At 32.0% G+C, this 24,025-nt stretch overlaps 2 protein-coding genes across 2 annotated transcripts in view; both read right to left on the reverse strand.

Annotated features, from left to right (window-relative positions):
• LOC145330225 (ankyrin repeat domain-containing protein 13C) overlaps positions 1 to 24,025 on the reverse strand; it is a 526,153-nt gene that overhangs the window by 189,344 nt on the left and 312,784 nt on the right. The gene's annotated exons all lie outside the window — the stretch shown is intronic.
• The window catches only part of MED1 (Mediator complex subunit 1), a 509,044-nt gene that overhangs the window by 172,234 nt on the left and 312,785 nt on the right, over positions 1 to 24,025 (reverse strand). The gene's annotated exons all lie outside the window — the stretch shown is intronic.

The following is a 24,025-nucleotide window of genomic DNA, read 5'->3' on the forward strand; positions in this document are numbered from 1 at the left end:
GAAAACGGTATATTAAAACATTGGAGACTGGTGTGATAAACAGCCCAATGTCCCCTCCCTCCATGGGAATTTGTAGAGTGGGAAATTCTTATAGTTCTGGCAATATATTTTCATTTGTTAAAACAGGTGGTCGTGGGGATAGGATAATTGATGTTTTTTTTTCTTTTCTTGGAATTGTTGGCTATTGTTCTATTTGTAATGGAGTAAAACTGGTTTTATCATGTTTTAACAAAAGTAGCGGCTACTCCTCTAAAGGCCTCTAGGGTAACTTAAATTGGGAGAGGGAAACGTCACCCTCCCCTTAATTTCAATTTGGGTTTTTAAAAAGACAAAGTAAAAAAATATATTTTTGGGGGGATAATGTCATTTTTTATTTTGAGGTGAAGATACCATTTCCAAAATAGTTGAAAGCTTTCCCTTGACCTATAAAAATCTTTACTTTAAAGGGGAACCATATCGGTTCAGTGGTTGGCGAGATAACTTCGCTACAGACAAAAAAAAAAAGCTTCCTTTTTATGTAATGGGATTAACTTCTGAACAAATTAGTCTTATTTTGAAGTAGCAAAGCACCAAAAACTTAATCATGGAATGGACAAACGGACAAAGTGAGCTATAAAGCAGATGTTTAGTTGTCATAACAAAGAAAATGAAGAGATAGCATATAAAAAATCACGAAACCTTTGAAGCTTTGATTTTGTCTTTTAAAGTGTAAATTTAAGGACAAACTGACAAAACTACGCACATACGAGATTCGCATATGTCATATGAATCTTCACTGAAAATGTCAGCTGTCCATTGCCAAAAGCAGCTGAGAAAATTCACATTTTCCCTACAGCATTATGGACTGACAGACTGATGGACAAACGGACTGACATACAGACAACGTGAATTATAAAATAACTTTGCTATAAAATATGTTCATATTTCAATTTTGGTTTTCAATTGATTGAAATATTATTCAGCTTTTTTGTCTTTCCAAATAATGGTACTTGAAATTTGATCATGGTGAAATTATAAAAAGGGACTTTAAAAGCATATTAATATCTATAAATGTATAAGTATATACAGAAAACTACCTGGTCCAAAAGGTGGGGACAATTTTCGCTATCTAGCAAATTTCTTTCTGCTCTTTTGTAGCGACTTGGCTGTGATAATATTCCCGACGTCATTGGCTGATATTCAAAGACCCAATTAAAAGTCAGCACTGGGTCGAGATAAATATAACTCGCGTCCCCTCTTTTCTTTTAATTTAATAATAAATCCAAAATCTAACAAAAAGTCTGCCAGAGTATCCATACCTTAAAACATTTTTAAAAATTATATCAAGCGCAAAGACGTAGGTTTCTTAAAATAACAATCAGATCATATTCTGCGGTACCCTTCTGTATATTGAATTTTAACCATATTTCTGACATAACAAAGAAGATACCCAATTATTTTACAATAAAAATCAGAAACAAAATGTATCATGCATTTAAATAAAATATAAAAAAACAGAGAAAAGTAACCTAGAAATTGATAAAAGCATTACACAATTTTAAGTCTTTCAAGTCAAAGTTGAAAAATAAAATTATCTTGAAATGAAATGAAATGAAATGAAATATTTATTTTATGACACATAGTAAAATAGGCATACATATATACATGACATACAAAATTCGCGAGTCGGCTCCTATTTTTTTCTGGCTCCCAATATCGAATCTCATATGTATTATAGTAAAGATTATAAATAATCACAAACAAGCAGTAAAATTGATCATGATTAATTAATTACAGTATAATAACAAGGTTAATAATATCCACATAAGACAAAAAGTTAATATACGTGTCAAAGGACTAAATAATCTCTCTCGAGGTGATATTAGATAGCCTTTGCAAATATCATAGAAAAATAAGCTAAAAGGTAGTGTGAATCTTTTTATTAAAACGAGAAAGTAAACATTTTATAAGGGTATATTACAGGGATAGGAATAGAGAAAGGATTTGCAGACGGAAATGGTAGGATGATTGTGTGAGTGTGTGTGAGTTCATATTAATGATTAAAATACTTATAATTAAGTAAAGAATGGAGAATTGATTAATCTAAGGCTTGTAAAACAGACAACATAGAGGTTTTACATTCTTAGGTGGCAAGAACGACAAAGTAGTCTATTACATGTTATATCTATTCTTGAGAGAATACATTTTTTAAGCTGCTTCTTAAATTGATTTAGGTTTAAGGCATTTTTTATATTGTCACGGTCATTAAAACTATTCCATGTATTAGGTAGAGAACAAAGAGGAAGCCTCTCTACTAAGTTGATTCTGGAAAAAGGAACAGTGAGATTATTATTGTTCCTCAAATTATAGTTACCATTTAATTCCCCCCTTCTTGGCCACATATTATTAAAAGACCTGGGCATCAAGTTATTTATGTACTCATAAATAAATTTTAATTTAAAATAAAGTGATAAAGATTCAAAGGGTAAAATATTGAGCTCTTTAAATAAAGGTCGAGAATGACTATAATAAGTTGCTTGCTTAATACATCTTACAGCCATTTTTTGTTTTGTTATGATACCAGTAAGATTTGAATGTGATGCACACGAATAAATAAGGATTCCATAAACCAAATGACAATGAAAAATAGAGAAATACAGAGCCTTGAGGGCTTTTTCAGTAAGTAGACTTTGGCATTTTCGTAGACAAAATAATGATTTAGAGAGTTTTTTGTTCAACTTATTTATATGAACTTTGAAATTCAAGGCTGGGTCCAGAAAAATACCTAAAAATTTTATAGCTGGAATATCACTTTCATGGTTGACAAAGTCAATTCTATGTCTAAGTAAAGGGTTAGGGTAAAGGGTATTTGGTTCATTATCATCAAAATAGAGATTGATTTCATTCCAAGGAATAAGAGAGGGGGTAGGATAAAATATAGTGAATTTTGTTTTGTTGGGATGTAATGACATTTGATTAGCCCTAAACCACTGGGAAATATTTTTGAGTTCTGCATTAACAAATTCAACAAGCTCATTCAGGTTTTTACCAGATGCTAATATAGTGGTGTCATCACAGAAGAGAAGGACTTTTAAAAGTGTTGTTTTAGGCAAGTCATTAAAAAATATAAGAAACAAAATAGGACCTAATATGCTACCTTGGGGCACTCCACTATCTATCTCTAATGGATCAGAATCAAAAAGGCCAAATTTAACAAATTGATTTCTACCTGTTAAATATGATTCAAACCAATTGAGCATATTGCCATGGATGCCAAATTTACGTAACTTCATCAGAAGAGTATTTTTGGGAACACAGTCAAAGGCTTTACGAATGTCACAAAAGATTCCAATTGTATACTCTTTGTTATTCATAGCTTTACTAACGTGATTAAGTAGGTGAATCATGGGATGAAATGTTGAGTTATTTGGCTGGAATCCAAATCGTAGTTCATCAATAAGATTATTTTCAGAAAGATATGCTTGCAAGTTAATAGCAATAAACTTTTCTAGAATTTTTGAATATAAGAAGTAGAGAAATTGGCCTGTAATCATTAAGATTAAAAGGGTCTCCGCCCTTTTTGAAGACAGCAGTTACTTTTGCAATTTTAAATTGGTCAGGTACCGAACCAAGTTCAATTGATTTATTGAAAATATGGCATAAAGGATCTAAAATATAATGGACAACTTTTTTTAATAAGAATGATGAGATTCCAAGGTTGTCACAAGATTTTTTTATCTCAAAGTTATTAACAATTTCGGTTATATTTGCAGGTGTGATTGGGGGAATATTAAAAAGATTGCCAGATTCTTCAAGATAAGAATCAGGTGGTCTGTCAGTAGGTGGTATAGTCTGTCGAATATTAAGAGCAATACTAGAGAAATGCCTATTAAATGCCTGTCCTATGTTCTTTTCACCAAGAATGTCATTACCTTCAACAATAATTTTATCAGTTGTAAATTTTCTTTTTGAGTTCAAACCAGCTGCATCTTTAATAATTTGCCAACTCTTTTTAAGATTGTTTTGGTTGGAGACAAGAAGATTACTGTAATATAACTTTTTTGCAGTTTTTAAAACTTTGTTATAAATATTTTTATATTTAGTATACAATTCCTTATTCTCAGTTGTTGGAACTTTTGCTAATATAGATTGTAATTCAAATTTCTTATTCCTAGACCTTAATATACCGTTGGTCATCCATTTTTGAATGAAGTGGTAATTTTTATTAAATCTGATTTCTTTAACAGGAAAGTTTTTCTCAAAAGAAGATTGAAATAAGTTTTGGAAAATAGCATAGCTTTCTGTAGGGTTATTTTTTTCAAAGACTTCATTAAAAGACAAATTACTTAAGTCATCTTTAAAGCTTTCAATATTATTGTCAGAAAAGACTCTGGTGGAAATTACTTTTGGGCTTGGCTTGTGTTTATTAGTGCTAATAAAATGAAAAGTTGAAAAGTGATCACTCAAATAAGTGGTTATTATTCCAGCAACCATTTGATCCTTAATATCATTTGTCCATATGTGGTCAATAAGTGTAGCTGTATTATTATGGGCTGACACTCTAGTAGGATTAGAGATCAGCTGCAGGAAGCCAGCGCTGAAGAGCATGCTGACGAAATCAGCTGTATAATTATGTACATTGTAAGATAATAAATCTAGATTAAAATCTCCACAGAGAATAGCTTTACATTTTCTCTCATTAATAGAATCTAAAATACCTTGAAAATGTTCCAAAAAAAGCTCAATTTGCATATTAGGTGTGAGATTGTTTACACCAGTGCTAGGAGATCTGTAAAAATTACCAATAACAAGTTTTTTCTTGTTGTTAAATTCTAATTCAATAAATAATTCATTGAAATTATTATACTTTAGGCTATTCATTTATATTTCTGCATAAACCATATCTTATTCCCTTCAGTAGAGAGAGAAATAGGAAAAATAAACATTATTTATTGTTAAGCAAATAACTAGTCCCCAAAGTTTTGAAATAACGTTTTCTTATTCGTTGGCATCGTAAATTTGGTTAATAAAAGTAGAATATCCAAACGTTTCAACCTCTTATCATAATCTACTAAATTTGTTCATCTTCATTGGGAATGAACATCAGTTTATCGGCCATTTTCTAATCCCTTTAGATTCCTGGATTCGCCCCTATTTTATAACATGAAAAAGGTCAAAGAGTATTGGGATTGGAGAAGGGTGGGGAAAATGATACTATTATAATGGATATAGAATATACAAGGATATTATGACTGGGGAAAAATTAAATAAAATTTTGGTTGCTAAAATGGAACTTTCTATTTATCAATTCGTACATCCAGTAAGAGTTGAGGGTATATGGGTATTGTTATTTTAAGCCCGATGCGATTTTCACTTTATTAGAAAATATAAAAATCTGGTGTAACATCCAAGTAATAGTACATATTATTGTTTTTGGTAATACTAGCACCCAGTAAACAGAGAATATACACAAGTTTAATACGAACAAATCTACATATTTCAATTAAATGTTATACCAGATTTTCATGTTCTCTAATAAAGTGAAACTCGTAGCTGGATAAATTAATTATTCCTCCCTTCCATTCCTTTATCCCATCCATTCCCCGCCTAATAGATAAAAGAACTGACCTTAATTGATGACAACTTTTCTCCTGTCATAATCTCCACGTATTATCTACATCCATTGAAGTAAATGAGAAATGTAAAACATATATTATGATGTATCTTATGAATTTAAGAAAAATGTAAACAATACCATTGTTGGTGATCCAAATATCCATGAAGAGAATAGTTATTTATCGCATCGTATTATAAACAATTTTCCACGGATATAAAATTTTACAATTATACTTCTACACTAGTTTTCTAACCTCGAAATGCCGAAGGCAACGGCTAACAAAGCTGATGTTAATATCATGAATGTACATTTTTATATTCGTAGAAAAATGGATATAATACATTACGATACATGATTTATCAGTGTGGCTTAGAACCGGTTCTTATACTAGGGAAATATAAATCGGTTTCGAAGCCATACTGGAAAAATGTAAACAATAACATTGTTTTGTGATCTAAATATGCATATTGAGAAAAAATTTAAGGTGTGATCTAACTTATTTGTTATTGGTTATTTGGTGGGGGGTATTGAAAAAAGAAAACAAGCATATTTTAGTCAATAACCAGTGTAGAAATTTAAAATGCAGAATAGTTATTTAAAAACAGCTTTACGCAGATATTAAAATAAAATTTATAAGATTAAAACCAATTTTGTTAGCCACAAAAGTCCTGCAGTCTCAGATAAACAAAACTGGTGTTTTAATTTTATTATCTTTATTTTATTACATGTGTAAAATTGTCTGTAATATGATGCTATACATGATTTTTCAGAATGGCAAAAAAACAGTTCTAATCCAGCGGATGTTTATTCGTATCGAGGCCATACTGTAAATCTTTATTATCCTCAAGAAGATAGGGGGACATTGGTCTGTAAATTATACCGGACCCCAAAGTTTTATAAACAAATTCTCATTTGTTGGCGTATCAACTTTGGAGACAATTAATCTCGATATGGCGGTTCAAAGTATCTGTGTCAAATATGTTTAATCTACAGAAGAAAAACTATTGTTTAAATTATATAAACTTTTTATATCCTTCTTCATTGTCCATAGAAACAATAACCTACTAATTTTCTGAAAGTTATACATACCTAAGTTATAGAGCAGCTGCGCTAAAAAACATATTGGGTGATGAGTTCCCAAAAGGGGGAACAGTAATTTTTGGGGGGAGGAAAAAAAAGATTAGATCTGAATTTATGGAATTGGGCCCATTCGGGTATAAAGGGATAGTTAAATTAAATATATAAAAATAATAATAAACAAAAGCTACAACTCTTTAAATTGAGTTAACTACATCATAATTGAGACAAGTTGTATGCGGATGAAGGGGATTATAGGGTTGTCAACTACCCCCCCCCCCCTCTTGAAATTGTGAAGGTGTCCTTCCTCTTTTTACAACCCCTAATTGTAATCTATGTGCACGCAACTGCATGGTTGAGACGTTAAAATCCCAATTATCTGGTGTCACCTACCTTTAGCACATAAGATACATTGAAAAAGTAGGAATGAGGATCTGTCTTGGCTCTAAAACAGGTCTTTATACAAGGATAGAATGCCTAAAATGTCTAATTCATGTTAAAGAATCTTCTTAAAAGATCAGTTTGTATTGTTTATAACAGGGATGTCATAGGGGGATGATTAATTTATCTCCGATTTACTTATCCCTGTATCCTGTGGACCAAAAATTTCATGCATAGATGTTGTGGATAAAGGCCATTCATAATGCAACCAACATCGTTACAACAACATGGACATATATTCATACAATCATAATGCAACCAACATTGTTACTACAACATGGACAATGGACACATATTCATACATTCATAATGCAACCAACATTATTACAACAACATGGACATATATTCATACATTCATAATGCAACCAACATGGTTACAACAACATAAACATATATTCATACATTCATAATGCAACCAACATTATTACAACAACATGGACATATATTCATACATTCATAATGCAACCAACATGGTTACAACAACATAAACATATATTCATACATTCATAATGCAACCAACATTATTACAACAACATGGACATATATTCATACATTCATAATGCAACCAACATTGTTACAACAACATAAACATATATTCATACATTCATATTGCAACCAACATCGTTACAACAACATGGACATATATTCACACATTTATAATGCAACTAACATTGTTACTACAACAACGACAATGGACACATATTCATACATTCATAATGCAACCAGCATCATTACAGCAACAGGGACATACATTCATACATTCATAATGCAACAAACATCGTTACAACAACATGGACATATATTCATACATTCATAATGCAACCAACATTGTTACCACAACATGGACATATATTCATACATTCATAATGCAACCAACATCGTTACAACAACATGGATATATATTCATACATTCATAATGCAACCAACATTGTTACAACAACATGGACATATATTCATACATTCATAATGCAACCAACATCGTTACAACAACATGGATATATATTCATACATTCATAATGCAACCAACATTGTTACCACAACATGGACATATATTCATACATTCATAATGCAACCAACATTGTTACCACAACATGGACATATATTCATACATTCATAATGCAACCAACATTGTTACAACAACATGGACATATATTCATACATTCATAATGCAACCAACATCGTTACAACAACATGGATATATATTCATACATTCATAATGCAACCAACATTGTTACCACAACATGGACATATATTCATACATTCATAATGCAACCAACATTGTTACCACAACATGGACATATATTCATACATTCATAATGCAACCAACATTGTTACCACAACATAGACATATATTCATACATTCATAATGCAACCAACATTGTTACCACAACATGGACATATATTCATACATTCATAATGCAACCAACATCGTTACAACAACATGGATATATATTCATACATTCATAATGCAACCAACATCGTTACAACAACATGGACATATATTCATACATTCATAATGCAACCAACATCGTTACAACAACATGGATATATATTAATACATTCATAATGCAACCAACATTGTTACCACAACATGGACATATATTCATACATTCATAATGCAACCAACATTGTTACCACAACATGGACATATATTCATACATTCATAATGCAACCAACATTGTTACCACAACATGGACATATATTCATACATTCATAATGCAACCAACATTGTTACCACAACATGGACATATATTCATACATTCATAATGCAACCAACATTGTTACCACAACATGGACATATATTCACACATTCATAATACAACCAACATCATTACTACAACATGGACATATATTCATACATTCATAATGCAACCAACATCGTTACAACAACATGGATATATATTCATACATTCAAATAGATTTCAATGTCAGTAGCGTACAGAGGTTTTTGCCAATGGGGATGCGTGATGAAACCCACTTACGATTTTTGATACACCTTTAAAAGGGTGACCTTTTAAACAAAAGTTGAAAGGGGGTGTTAGAGGTTGTTATAGGGGAGTATATTACAGACTACAAGATTGGTATATTTTAGTGTTAGGGGGTTGGATACACCCCCTTTGTTGTTTACCGGTCACTTTTTTTAACGGGGGTGTGGCTTTTTAAAGTTAACTTAACACCTCCTTAGCTGTAATATGGGAGGTGTAAAACTTTTCAAGGGTTATAAAGGGGGTTATACAACCCCTTTTACAAGCCTCTTTTCAATACAATAATACGTCTTTTTTAATTGGAGGAATTTTTGCAGTTTAAGATCAAAGATTCGCTAAAAACAGTAAGGACAAATGTTGTTCAATTAAAAGTTTTGGGTTTAACTGGTGCATGTCACTTCAATCAATGCTTTTTGCGATATTAGGCTTCATTAGACAAAAAAATAAACATTTTCTTTTTCAGATTAAATAAACCTGTTCATGGTTTTATGAGCATGTTGCGTTGTTTTTTATTTATAGTTCAAAATTGCTTTGAATTAATAACAAACAAGGATGACAACATCCATAATGCGAGTCTATCTCTGAAACAGAAGGACAAACGAACATTAACTCTTGTAGAGGCATCTCAATAAAAGTATTCAAGTAAGTATATGGAATATATCTACACTGAATTTGTTTTTACATTGAATGCATCGTATCTTTACATCAAAGTTCGTTTGTCTATCTGATTTATTGAGCTTTGCTTTTATGGATGTTGCCATCCTTGTTTATATAAACTTTATGTCAACTTAAACTATATCAACATATATGGGAAGATTAGAAAGCCTTGGATTACCAAAAGATAATTATGTTATTTAAAAACATCTGACACTAGGGCTTGTTTGTTATTTTAGGAGATCATAATAACTTAATGAACTAAAACAAAAAAAGGCTTGTCATCATCAGATAATACGTACTTTTTTGTTGGATTTAAACTGCGATAAGAATAAAAAAATATAGGAATATTAAAAAAGTAGGTATGACAAAACAATAAATTGAAGAATTACTACATGGAAAATGTAGATCTTTTTTTTATAAGAATATAGATTTATATGGGGGGGGGGGGGAAGAAGACCAACACTCCAAAGAAAATTTAATCCTAGAATATATACCCATCTAAAATACTGTTCCCTTTTTTTTGTTTAAAAACAAAATGAAAGGAATAGCAAAGAACAGGGATTTAAAGGGATAAGACAATGGGCGATGATGACACACAAAATCACCCCTTCTGTAGATAATAATTAGTGGTTTAAACTTTTAAACACTCAACTAAATAAACCAACAAATCAAAATTCAGAAAAAGTCCCAACAGTTTTAAAGCCAACGTTATCAAAAAACTTTGGGGACTAGTAAACATAAAAAGTCCATTGTTACCTCACTCTCTGAGCAAAGAAGGCTACACATAACATTTGAATATTAAACATAATTTTTACTATGACAATAATTCCTTTATGCATTTATGTTGTTTAAAACTGAGAAGTGACATTTACAAATAAAAAGACACAAACTTTTAAGACTCCAAATTTGCTGCAAACATTTGTTGATTAGGGGGGGGGGGGGAGTGGTGGTACAATAAAACTATATTTTCTTTTTACTTTGTTAGCTATTTTTTAAATAATCTACCTAAAGTTGTATCATGATATTCATATCCTTCACTGATAAGGTCATACCTACAGTTTTGATTGATTTTTTTTGTCAACCAGCTGAAATCATCATCTCAAATACCTTTTTAGACTCTTCAGAGCTTTTTGTTAAGAACATTTTCATAACCTGCATGATTAGGATAATAAAAAACAACCTATAATTTCCAGAGGTTGACCTATGTCTTTTGTGAAAAGGTAAAAATTTAATCTTCAGTATAATCATAATTTGTTACGTTTTAGCTTAATGTTGAAGAGGGGATAAAAATATTCTGCCTACTGCTGCTTGATAGTGCTATAAATATCATTATCAAGTGTAGGGTAAAATCATTATATCTTAAACAGATGAAACTTATTACCATGCATAGTTTGCAACTTGTATAGTATTTCATCTTTGTAAGACTACTCTTTTGAAATTTCTAAACAAAAATTACTTCAGGGGGTGCTACAAATTAAACACAGTAAAGGTGTCGGACTGATTATGACGTAAAACAAATTAGCTAATGAGAGGCCACTATAAATTTTACCATTGGTCAATAATGACCTCTCATTGGCTAATTTTTTTTACGTCATAATCAGTTCGACACTTTTACTGTGTTCTTATAAATTCTTTAATTTTTACAATCATAACTTTAATACATATATGTTTGTGAGCAACAAAAACACTTTCTATCGTCGTATCATGGACAGTTTTACGCGGACATTAAAATAATAAAATATAAGATTAAAACCTGTTTTGTTAGTCTCGTGGGGGCGAACGCCCGAGCTAAAAAAAACGGGTCTTAATTTATGAATTTCATATAAATAATCGTGGAATAATGTCTCTTATACAATGCTATACATGATTTTTAGTACAGCTTATAACCGTTTCTTATCCAGCGGATATTAATCGGTTTAGACGCGATACTAGAAAAATATTATTTGATTACGAAATCTTTGAGAGAATTTATTTAAATGTTTACTTATTTTGTAGCACAGACTTTCAGTTGCAATCAGCGTTTGTGAACTTTTATAGAGATTCGGTACTTTACGACAAAAGAGAAAAAAAATTAATTGGTTGCAACACGTAAAATTTACAAATATCTCTATAAGATTTAACAAGAGTGTACAGGAATATATGTCTTTTATAAATTTTGTATTTCAATAATTGCTTCGCCTCTAGCTCTAGGGACTTTGCTCAGAGAGGAAACTATTTTTAATGTCCTAAGCGGCTGAAGTCCCGGTTTAACAAAACTGGTATTAATCTTATGGTTTTTATTCTATTATAAGTGAAAATTGTCTGTAATACGATGCTATACATAATTTTTCAGTTCTAATCAAACGGATATTAATCGTTTTTGAAGCGATACTGGAAAGCAAATTAGTAAAGTCATTGTGTGTCCCAGAGAGAAATAAAAACTAAATATTGCAAAATACTGCATTATAGTTGGAATGCACTTTTTGTCAACAAACGTGTTCAATCCATTATGGTGAGTACTTGGACGAGTTTGTTTACATGTAGCGCAGCTAAGATAGGTATCTCAGATGGGAAAATGTAATATGGCAAAAATCCTGAAAAAAAAATATTTTAGAGTACTTAGATACAATAGATTGTGTCTATACTGTGTAGATACTGTTAATTTTATACTTCCTGCCTAGAATGTGAAGTAAAAATAATATATAATGTACTTGGATATTATGACAGGGAAAAAATTGTTTACGTTGTCAACCTGGACATCATTTATTGATCAGTTTGATTATCCCATAGGTGGGGATTGGGTAAAAACTAATGGATAGGCGGAGCGGGGTCGTAATTTTAGCCACTTAAAAATTTCACTCTATTAGAGTATATGATAATTTGGTGTAATATTCAAGTAATGAGTTATCCATTTTAGCAAATGTTTATGTTATTCTATATTATGTTATATGGACCGACAATCGCACAACTGTACATACAAACCACAATCAGTAATTATAGAGTAGACTCTCTATCAATGAGAATTAAAACTAAAATAATGTAACCTTTAAAATGTGGTTTTTAATATTTGGTAAATTTTAAGTTGCTTGAGTCCCTTCGCCAAGAAGTGTGTATTTTTTCATTTTGATGTTTTAGATAAATGTTTTATTCGATTCTGTATACCCATTGTAAAATGACAGACAAAATATTGATCATGTACAATTTTTCAATGCAAAGGTTTTCTATAGGTTAAGTCTCGTACATCCGTCTGTACGGCTAACTCTTTTCGTTAATTTTCACATGTTAAATTGTCATATCGATTACAACCTAACATGGGTTAGGCAATGGGGTAGAGGTGGTGGATGGGGAGTATCATTATTTTAGCCATCTGCGAGTATAACTTTATTAGAGTACATAAAGAACTGGTGCAACATCCAACTAATTATATATCCATTAATGCTGAACATTAAGTTATTGATCCGTAATGTCATAAAGCTAGAAACAAAAGTCATTTTGTTGTAATTTACGGTGGGCCATTCTTTATATGTCTCTATAAAAGACAAGATGTTTTTATTATCAAATCATAAGATGACAACGTCCATGAAAGCGTAGCTGAATGAAAAAAAAAATTAAACAAATAGCGGTTTCCCAAACGATTCGTATATAAAGAGCACAAAACAAAATTTAAAAAAATATAGGGGTTGTTTATTCAGGGAGGAAGGGGGCAATGGGATGTTTATTAGACTTGTCTCCAAAGTCCTATAATAACGTTTCTTATTAGTTACCGTAACAACTTTGGGGACTTTAATCAAATTTGATTGGTTAATACAAAAAGTTGAAATTTTTCAAACGTTTCACTCCTTATTTTTAATCTACAGAAGGGGTACTATTATGTATCATAATTGGGTATGAACATCAATTTATCGGTCATTGTCTTATCCCTTTAGATCCCTGGTGTTTATTACTTTAGATTAGGGTTAGGTTATGTTGGGTACTTGGTAGTCCTGCACGGCTAGGACACTGGAGGTATAGTCCACGAAGTGTTAGGGCTTCCCGTAGAGGTTAGACATGGGCATTTTGATAGTTACCGAACAAACACTAGCAACTAGAGTAGGAGCACGAAAATAGTATTCCAGAATGGCAGAATGGAGAAAGGGTTCTCTGTCATACTTAAAAAACGTTTATAACATCGTATTACATAAAATTTTCTACAAATACTAAGAAATTTTTTTAAAAATTAGTAGCAGTTTTGATTGATCGAGCCTTCGGTACCCCGGGTCTTAACAAAACTGGTTTAAATCTTTTTTTTATTTTAATATCCGGGAAAAGCTGTTTATGCGATAAATAATTATTAGAAGTCTGAACAAAACATTATTTTTAAATTTTTACTTTTATATCCCGTTATTTTTTTTATGGGAAGAAAGGTTTGTAGATTTTATTTGTTCTATCTTCTCCTTTTCCTTATGACATATTTGATTTAAAAATATGGAAGAGTTCTCAACTTAACGGATTATTGAATTTTGTTAAGAGTCTAAAGTTAGATTGGTAAAAATTTCCAATTGGCTAAGTTAAGCCAGACTTTCCATTAACAAGGATAACAACATCCAGAATAGTAAAGCTGAAAAAAAATAGACAGACAAACGTACATTGACAAAAGTAACAAAGATTAAATACATAGAGCAGGGCTCGGCAACCGTGCGCTAGCCGCGACTAAGCCTCAATTTTTAACTCGTATGGATGCTTTGAAATATTTTTTTAAGTTTAACCTTTTAGCCGATTTTTAAAAATGTTAAAATTCCCTTACTCACGACTGATGATCCGTAATATAAATTCCCAATAACGCTATAACAAAATTATAGAGGCCTCTAGGGGTATATCCGCTAGTAAACATATGGAAGAACTGAAGAAAGTGTAGACTACTTGAAATCAAAACTAATCTCAACTTTGTATAAAAACGTGACCAAACTTCAAAAAAAATTGACAAGTGTAATAGTAGGATTTGCAGGGATCTAAAGGGATAAGACAATAGCCAATAAATAATGCACATCCTCAATGATAATACATAAAATTACATCTTCTGCAGATTTTAAATTTGAAAGTTACACGTTAGGACACTCAACAAAATGAACAAAAAAATCAAAATTCAATTTAAGTCCCCACGGTTATTAAGTCAACGTAAAAGAAAATGTTAAAATAAGACTTTGAGAACTAGTGTAATAAACAACCCAAAATCCCCTTTCTTCTTGATTATTTAGGATTTTTTGGGGGTTGGTAGGATTATTACTCGACTGCAGCAGCTTAAACCGTTGTATTGTATGCCTTAAATACATCAGGGAGGGAATAATTTTAATTGATTGGTTCATTAAGTAGAGCATCCAAACGTTTCAACAACTAATTGTTACTTTAAAAAAGGATAATTTTGTGGGTGATCATTGGATGTAAATCAATTTATTGGTCAGTGTCTTATCCCTTTAGATCATAAAAAATTATATAGATTGTGACACTTATTTCTACTTTTTTTAAAACAATGAAATATAAACCACAAAATATTTGTAACCACGGGCAAGTATTGGTATATATACTTCTTCTGAGGGATAAGACAATGGCCGATAAATTGATGTACATCTCTAATGACAAAATTAATTCTGTAAATTACAATTAATGGTTGAAACGTTTGGACACTCAACTTAATAAACCAACCAATCAAAATTCATTCCAAGTCCCCAAAAGTTGTAAAGCCGACTAATAAGAAAGCATTATTATTAAACTTTGGGGACAAGTGCAATAAACAACCCATTGTCCCCATCCTTCCTGGCTTCTTCAACACCCGCATTTCTTTATGCTGGACTAAAAAATGTTTTCAAAGAAGTCACTTTACAAGCCGATGGATTTATAATTTAACTGGTGTCTGTTTAGATCCGTGTTCAAACTGTTCAAAAATATATTTAAACTTAGTTAATAGTCATCCTTGTTTTATTGTTTTACAAAATATATATTTTATTTAATTTCTGTAAAATGTGTCATTTTTGTTGTGCTTACGTATTTTGGTGCTTTCTCACAAAAAAAAACTGCCGAGAACTGATGTCGCACCCCATTCTATTGTTATAATTTAAATTAAATTGAAAAAAGGGTGTAGTTTTTTTCTATGCTTAACCCCTCGGGTGACAAAAACTCTAAGGGCCTTTACTTGCGGTAACCTACCCCCGCGGGTCTACCATTACCTAATATAACCAGACATAAAGTAATAAACATCTCCCCTTATTTTCCTTTTATGATGTTATCATTCTTGTTAAGTATATTTATGTCCATGTATTTAATCTTTGTTAATTTATTCTTCTTAATTCAACTTAACCATTTACTCATCCCACTCAAACCCAGGGAGGGAGGGGACATTGGGGGCTGTTTATTACACTAGTCCTCAAAGTTTTATTGGGGGCGTTTTAATATTTGCTGGCTTAATAACTTTGGGGACTTTCGTTGGTTAGTTCATTTAGTTGGATGTTTAAAAGTTTCAACTTCTAATTTTAATCTACAGAAGGGGAAAGGGAATAGCCACAAGTTATAACTATAAATTATATTTGTTTTAAATCAAAATTAATTTGTATTTTATTTTAAATTTTAAAAATAATGACTACTTAAAAAATTTAACTAAAATGACATTTAGAATTCGATGAAAATTGTTTCTTAATTTCTTAATCATTCAAAATGTCAACGTGAAAGAAATAATTGTTTCCCATAAAAATGTTCACTACCATTTTTGTAAGAACAAGAATAATAAGAAGCAAAGATTCGTGGGAATATAATATATCATAAAACAGAGTTAGTAAAATAATACATGTTGGAGAATTTGTAATATCCGTTGAAATAATTAGAGGATTTTTGTATCTTTGCATTCCCATTTTGCTTTTCTAAATGTATGTACTATTTTCATACAGTTCCTATTTTATTTTTATATATTATTCTCATTTTGGAACATACTTTTTGCTAGCCTAAAAGTTGTTATGAGATTTGACCTATTGAATATCATATCTATAATACAAAGTAGAACGATGTCTGTGTGTTTGTTTGTAGCGAAGGATCTCGCTAACCGCTGAATTGATCAGGTTCTCCTTTACAGGGTAGCTTCTCATAGGTCCCGGAAGTTTTATAACTATTTTCTTGGGGGGTGGGACAACCCACCCCCCAAAAAATGAAAAATACCCCCCCCCCCACCCAAAAAAAAAAAATTTTCTTTTTAAAACTAAAATTAAGATAGAGGGGTCGACTTCCCCCCCCCCCCCAAAAAAAAAAAAATTCCCCCCTCCCCAAAAAATTTTTTAAAATTTTTTCTTTAAAATCTAAAATACGAAAAATTGGTTTGATTAAACCTCTTGAGGCAAAGCCCCTAGAGGCTAGGGGCGAAACCGCTAGTCTGAAAAAAATTAAGAGCAGACAAACTCCTCAGAATTACTTTATGGTGTTGAAAAAGACAATCTAAGGGAATCGATATATTATTATTTGGATATTGCACCAGATTTTTATGTACTCTAATAAAGTGATGCTCGTAGCTGGCTAAACCATACCTTACCCCATCCCTTCCCCACTTACTGGATAGAATAAATTACCAACGAATGATTACCATAGTAGCAACCTAAATTGACGAAAAGTTTTCCCCTGTCAATATATCCATATATACTATATCCACTTTTAAGGGCGTTGTCGATTGCTTATTTTCTTTTTTGATGATCACAAACTAAGTTACTGAATTTTACGGCCACATTTAGGAAAAGTAAGTTTTCAGAATAATCTAGAGTGGCAAAGTCACTGAAAAATAAAAATTTACCAAAAGAATAAAAACATTCAATAAATATACAAATTTAGTTTAAGAGGAGATCCCTTCAATATTTCAAATTATAAGCTAGCGGCTTTGCCCCAAGGGGTTTAATCAAACCAATTTTTCGTATTTTAGATTTAAAAGAAAAATAAAAAAAAATTTGGGGGGGGGGTTAGTCGACCCCACTATTTTAATTTTAGTTTTAAAAAGAATTTTATTTGGGGGGGGGGGGATATTTTTCATTGTTTGTGGAGGTTGGGGGTGTCCCACCCCCAAGAAAATAGTTATAAATCTTCCCGGGACCTATGAGAAGCTACCTTGTATAGGAGAACCCGATCGGTTCAGTAATTAGAGATCCTTCGCTAGAAACAAACAGACATCGTTCTACTTTGTATTATAGATTATAAAGAAGATGCACATTGGTCATAGAATCTTCAACCACAAAAAAAACTGATGCATCGAAAAATAAATCATAAATATCTTATTCTGAGTAGACAGCCAAAATAAGTTATGAAGTAGCTTTGTTTCAGAAAATAAATTTGTTGCCACGGTTTTTAAAGGCTTTTCTATTATTAGGGTTGGTCAGTCCGTACGCCCTTCTGCTAAATTAAGGCATGTTAGACTTGACCTATTTATTTGTAACTTTGCATGGTGATTCTTATGACAATTAGATACGATTTTGAATGCGTTACCATAATGCCCTTACGTCTATTTTAAACATGTTGACTTTAAACTTTTTAACATCATATTTTTTGTGGTATAATTATGTTATTAATCTTTTTTTGGAATACTCATTCCTATTACAACATGGTACAATTTTATAAGTGAAGCATCTTTTCAATCAAGTCCTGATAAAGAAATAATGCCATTTAGTTAATTCAACTGCTTATGCTTAAACAGTATTCTATATTTAAGCAGTTTTGCAAAAAAAAAAATACTTACCATTTTGTTCGAACTTATACATTATATTCTGCTTATTCAGATCCGACACTCTACAAGGGTTACTGTTCGTTAGTCTTTCCTCCTGGCTTTGCTTTTATGGATGTTGTCATCCTTGTTTTATTTTAAATCTAAAGGATGTATTTATCTATGTAACAATATCTTTCTGTAAATACGGATTAAAGTCAAATGTATTTTTAGATGGATAGCTTCTCTATAAGCAATTTTTTATTCATTTCTTGCTTTTGATAACAAAGTATCTTGTTATATTCTCTAGGTGCTTTCCCCCAAAGTGCCTGTCGGGCACTGAGTTTTATTTTTAAATTAATTTAATTAAGGGGGAGGGAGATTTGATTATTTTGCCAAATTATTCCTGGCTACCAAATACCCAATATAACCTAACCTAACTTGACCTAAAATGATATAAATCCCTTTAATTTAAATTTTTACAGAAAAAAGAGGAGGGTTATTTATGTTCAAACAGAGACTTTGAGGGAAAACGCCCCTCCTCAATCCGTCTTCTTTAATGGCCTATCTTTTTTTATCTCTCACTTTTTTTTCTTCTCTTTTTCTTACCTCCTCTTACATCTTTGTATTTTTTGTCCTCTTGTTTTTATCCGCTTAAATGTTTGTAATTATTCTTGTCTAATATCTATTAAAAGATTAATGATTAACTGGCAGATCAGGGATACAGGAATATATAAATACTTCTTCTGTAGATTTCAATCAGTGGTTGAAAAGTTTAAACACCTAACTTAATATTGAACCAACCAATTTTAATTCAATAAAAGCTTGGAATGTTGTTGAGCCAACTAAGGAGAAACCGTAATTTAAAGCTTTGGGGACTAGTGTAATTTATCGCATCGTATTATAGACAAATTTAAATGAAAAATTATAAGATTAAAACCAGTTTTGTTAGACCCATGGTTGATTTATCTAAAGCCAACACTGTACATAACAACTTGAAACCAATAACTACCTATACATAATGTTTTGCTAAGACAAAATCTCCATGACATAGACATCCATGATTTGGGGTAAAGGGGTATTTATCCCCCTCAAACTTTGAAATCCTTTAATTTACTCCCCATGAAATTTAAAAAAATTCATAACATTACCCCCCTCAAACCCTTAAAACACCTTATTTTACACCCCTCGAAATAGGGATAAGACCATTGTCGGCAAATTGATATTGATACCCAAAATTACTCTTTCTGTAGAATAAAATTAGGGGTTAAAACTTTTAGACACTTAACTTAATGAACCAATTAATCACAATTCATTAAAAATCCGCAAATTTGTTAAGCTAACAAATAAGAAAACGTTATTAAAAATCATTGTTGACTAGTGTAATAAACAGCACATCATCTCCTTCCATTCTGCATTATCCATTATGCCTGATACTTGACCAAAAGTGTCAAGATTTGAATTGTGTTCTGACTATAAATCTTGGGGGAGATTCCTGAGGACAATATTATAGAACAAGCGGGTACGCCCCTAGAGGCCTCTAGTGGCACTTTGAATGTTTGAATAAACAAATAATTGGTTTATGTTTCGTTCAAGTCTCTTTTTTGGGAGGGGTAATTTTTTTCTAGGGGCGATTTCTCCTAAGAGGGTGGTGGTACCCTCCCCCAAAATAGTTATAAACCTTCCTGGGACCTATGAGAAGCTACCCTGTTAAGGAGAACCCGATCGGTTCAGCGGTTAGCGAGATCCTTCGGTACAAACACACATACTTTCTGTTACTTTAGTATAAGGACTAGCGGCTACGCCCCTAGAGGCCTCTAGGGGCACTTGAGGAGAGAGTTGAATTTAATAATTCAATTAAAGTAAATTTTGGGGGGGGGGGGGCGATAAAATTTTTTTTTGGGGGGGGATGCCCCCCCCTCATTTTTCATTTTAGTTAAAAAAATTAAAAAAAAATTTTTTTTTTTTGGGGGGGGGAGGATTTTTCATTTTTTGGGGGGGTTGGGGGTGTCCCACCCCCCAAGAAAATAGTTATAAACCTTCCCGGGACCTATGAGAAGCTACCCTGTTAAGGAAAACCCGATCGGTTCAGCGGTTAGCGAGATCCTTCGGTACAAACATACAAACACACAAAAACACAGACACACAAACTTTATTATAAGGATAATAACATCCTTATTTATAAAGTAGTAAGGTTTTTTTGTCTGAAGCCTTTTTAATAACTACTGAATCGATTGGATTCTATTTTATGAAAGTTTCTTATAGGTCCATGGAAGGTTTTAGGTCGTATCTAAGTTTGGTTCAGACTTTTTTTCTAGGCTAAAAAATAAAAATGTAAATTATCAGTTATTTGTCATATATACCCATATTAAAAAAAGTCACTTAGTTATAGCCCTCTATATTTCACACACAAAAGTGAGATAGATAAAACCGGATGGGTTGGGGAGGGGGCGTTTGATGTACCCGCCCCCCCCCCTTCTACCGTAAATAATGCCATTTCTCGGGGTCTTAGCGGTCACGTTGGAAAGTTTACGCATGTTTCAGATACCAGTTTTCGCGATTTGAGAAAAAAAATATCTTCATATTATAGCGAATTAAATTATCTTGCAAGCATCGCTTTATCTAATAGAGAAAAATAATGGACCAAAAAGCAAAAACTGAGATCTGATATTTGCGTCACCCTTCCACCATGACGCACCACGGCGTAAGACCGAGTGAAATTATTGGTTTAATTTGGTCCACTAACGATTAACTAAGTATTGAAATGAGAGGTAATATGAAACATAAACTTTTTGTTCTTCTGTAAATTTTGATGAAGTAAAGAACTGCAGAAATCACATCCTGTTAAATAGGGTGTGCTAATCATATCTATAATACAAAGTAGAACGATGTCTGTCTGTCTGTCTGTCCGTCTGTCTGTCCGTCTGAAGCTTAAGATCTTGGTAACCACTGAACCGATTGGGCTCTACTCTTCAGGGAATATACCTACTGGTCCTGTGATGGTTTTAAGCTATTTTCTCGGGGGGTGGGACACCCCCAACCCCCCCAAAAAATGAAAAATACCCCCCCCCCAAAAAAAAGCATTTTTTTTTTACTTTTTCTTTTTTAAATCTGAAATACAAAAATTAGGTTGATCAAACTTCTTGGGGCAAAGCCCCTAGAGGCTAGGGGCGAAGCCGCTAGTCATTAATATTTTAGGAAATAAAAATTGTCTAGAAATCCCTTAATATGACAGTGTGAAATATGATTCGATTTCAAGCAACAAATATAAATTGATTTTAAAAATTTATCAAAAACAATTATGGTGCATTAAAAAGTTATCGAGCAGCTTCTAGTTATGCAATGCATATAGAGTTGTTGAGCTTTCGGAATTATCATTGTTAAAGATACCATCATACCAAGTTTGAAAAAGATAGGGTAATCTTAACAATTTACTTAAATTATCGATCAAAACTATCCGTTATGGACGGACAGATTGATGACCGACACTAGATTTTAAAAAAGCTTCGCTGTTTAAAACAGGTATTTTTGCGGGATTATTGAAAACTTCACAGTTGGGTCAACTGAATTTGATTTTCCGATTGTGTTACATAGCACCCTCGTCCTATCTCAATATGTACTACTAGCTAACAAAGCTTCAAACTTAAATTAAAATTTTGATTATTTTTGGAAGTTTGAAGCCTTTTTAAGTAGTAAATATTGAGATAGGATGAGGGCGATACAAAATCGGAAACTAAGATTCAGCTGACCTCACAGTTGACCACTGAAAACTAATTCATTTAGAAAGAAGATAATGGGTTTCGCGTTTAGACTTTTGATCGTGCACAAAATGAGAATCATAAAATTCATTAGAGTGCAGATTCTCTTGAATTAGCTCTTTTTTTGTTCTTAACAACGGTTGCGTCCCTAGGATCTAAGAGGCTATAAAAATAGCTTAAAGCCATCCCTAGACCCATCTGAAAATGAATAAGCCTAAAAAGAATACGGAAGCTTGTCTAAAATAAAGGTACCAATCAGTTCAGTAATTATTAAGGTCTTAAGCCTCTAACAAAATATCTTACAATTTAGGATTATCCGTTATGCTTAAGTGGCACTTGAGAGAAGGGGGAGAGTTAGATTTTTAAACATAAGCTACTTTGCACCAGATTTTCATGTACTCGGATAAAGTTATGCTCGTAGCTGACAAAATAACGATGTCCTCAAACCACCCCTTTTATCCCAATCTCTTCCCTCCTTCTAGATGAACCAACTGAATAATAAATAAGGTCCATATTATCAAGATGAAAAGAGAACAAATTTTCCCGTGTCAATATATCCACGTTCATACATTCTTTATACATACTTAGCAACTAACAAACCCTAATGAAAGAACAGCTTTGCTTTCGATAAATTTGATCACAAAGAAAAATAATATTAATGAATAACCTAATGGTTGGGTCATCTAAAAAAGGCTTTGGGCGTTTTATTAATTTTTTAATCATTATTTATGTTTTTGTACATTTGAGAAATAACGGCAAATAAAAGATATAAATTATGTGTTAAAAAATACATAAAAAAGCACTCGGCATACGTTGTCAGCTTACGATCGGTTCAGCAGTAAACGAGATCCTTCGGTACAGACAAAAAGACACACAGACATCCTGTTACTTTATTATAAGGATATATTATTATCCTATTTATATGATTTTTGGAATTATGACTCCTGGAACTGTTACTTCGCTTTTAATATTAACAAGCTGAAAACTAACAAAAGGGTTTATAAAAATAATTATAATTTGAAGAATGTCTTGATTTCATCTTAATAAAATACCATAAAACCAGATTATTATACAAATATAATTTGATTAAAAGGTCAGCCTTATTTGGAGTAGGTGTGTATACTTTTCTACAAAATTTGTGTTTCAGCAAATTTACAATATGTTATCCACTTGTGAATGGGAAAGGATTTAAGTTTTTACCAAAATGGCTGCTGGTTTCCTCTAGAGTGCCTAGTGGAGCAGAGAACTCCCTCCCCTTCTCTTATATTTTTAAATAATATAAATGGTGCGGATACTTTTAACCTAATGTAAATGGATACCTTAGGCTTGGTTAGGTTAGGTTATATTGGGTATAGGATACATTTATATTAATCACAAGAGTTAGGCATAAAAAAAAAACCATCCAGAACCCTCCCCCCTCCCCCGTATTGTCAATTTACTTCAAAAAAAAAGAATAGGAGAGTAGTTTATATGTCGCTCTAGGCACTTTGAAAAAAGGCACCAAAGATCAAATATCTCATAATTACCATACCCCCCCGGGCCCCCCCCCCCCTTACGTTTAAGTGAAACGGCTAGCTCTAAAGGCTTGAGACGAAGGCACTGGTCTAAGAATAAAAATACAGATAATTTTGTTATTATTAAATTTGTTAATGTGAAGAAATCAGCTCCAATTTGAGACTGAAATTTTCAGGGATCTAAAGGGATAAAACAATGACCGATAAATTGATGTACATACCCAATGATAACACACAAAATTACCCCTTTTAAAAATAACATTCAGTGGTTGAAACGTTTGGCACTCAATTCAATGAACCAACCAATCAAAATCCAATAA

Source organism: Acartia tonsa, chromosome 10 (genome assembly GCF_053477335.1).
Source record: "Acartia tonsa isolate MP-2025a chromosome 10, ASM5347733v1, whole genome shotgun sequence".
NCBI classification, from domain to species: domain Eukaryota; kingdom Metazoa; phylum Arthropoda; class Copepoda; order Calanoida; family Acartiidae; genus Acartia; species Acartia tonsa.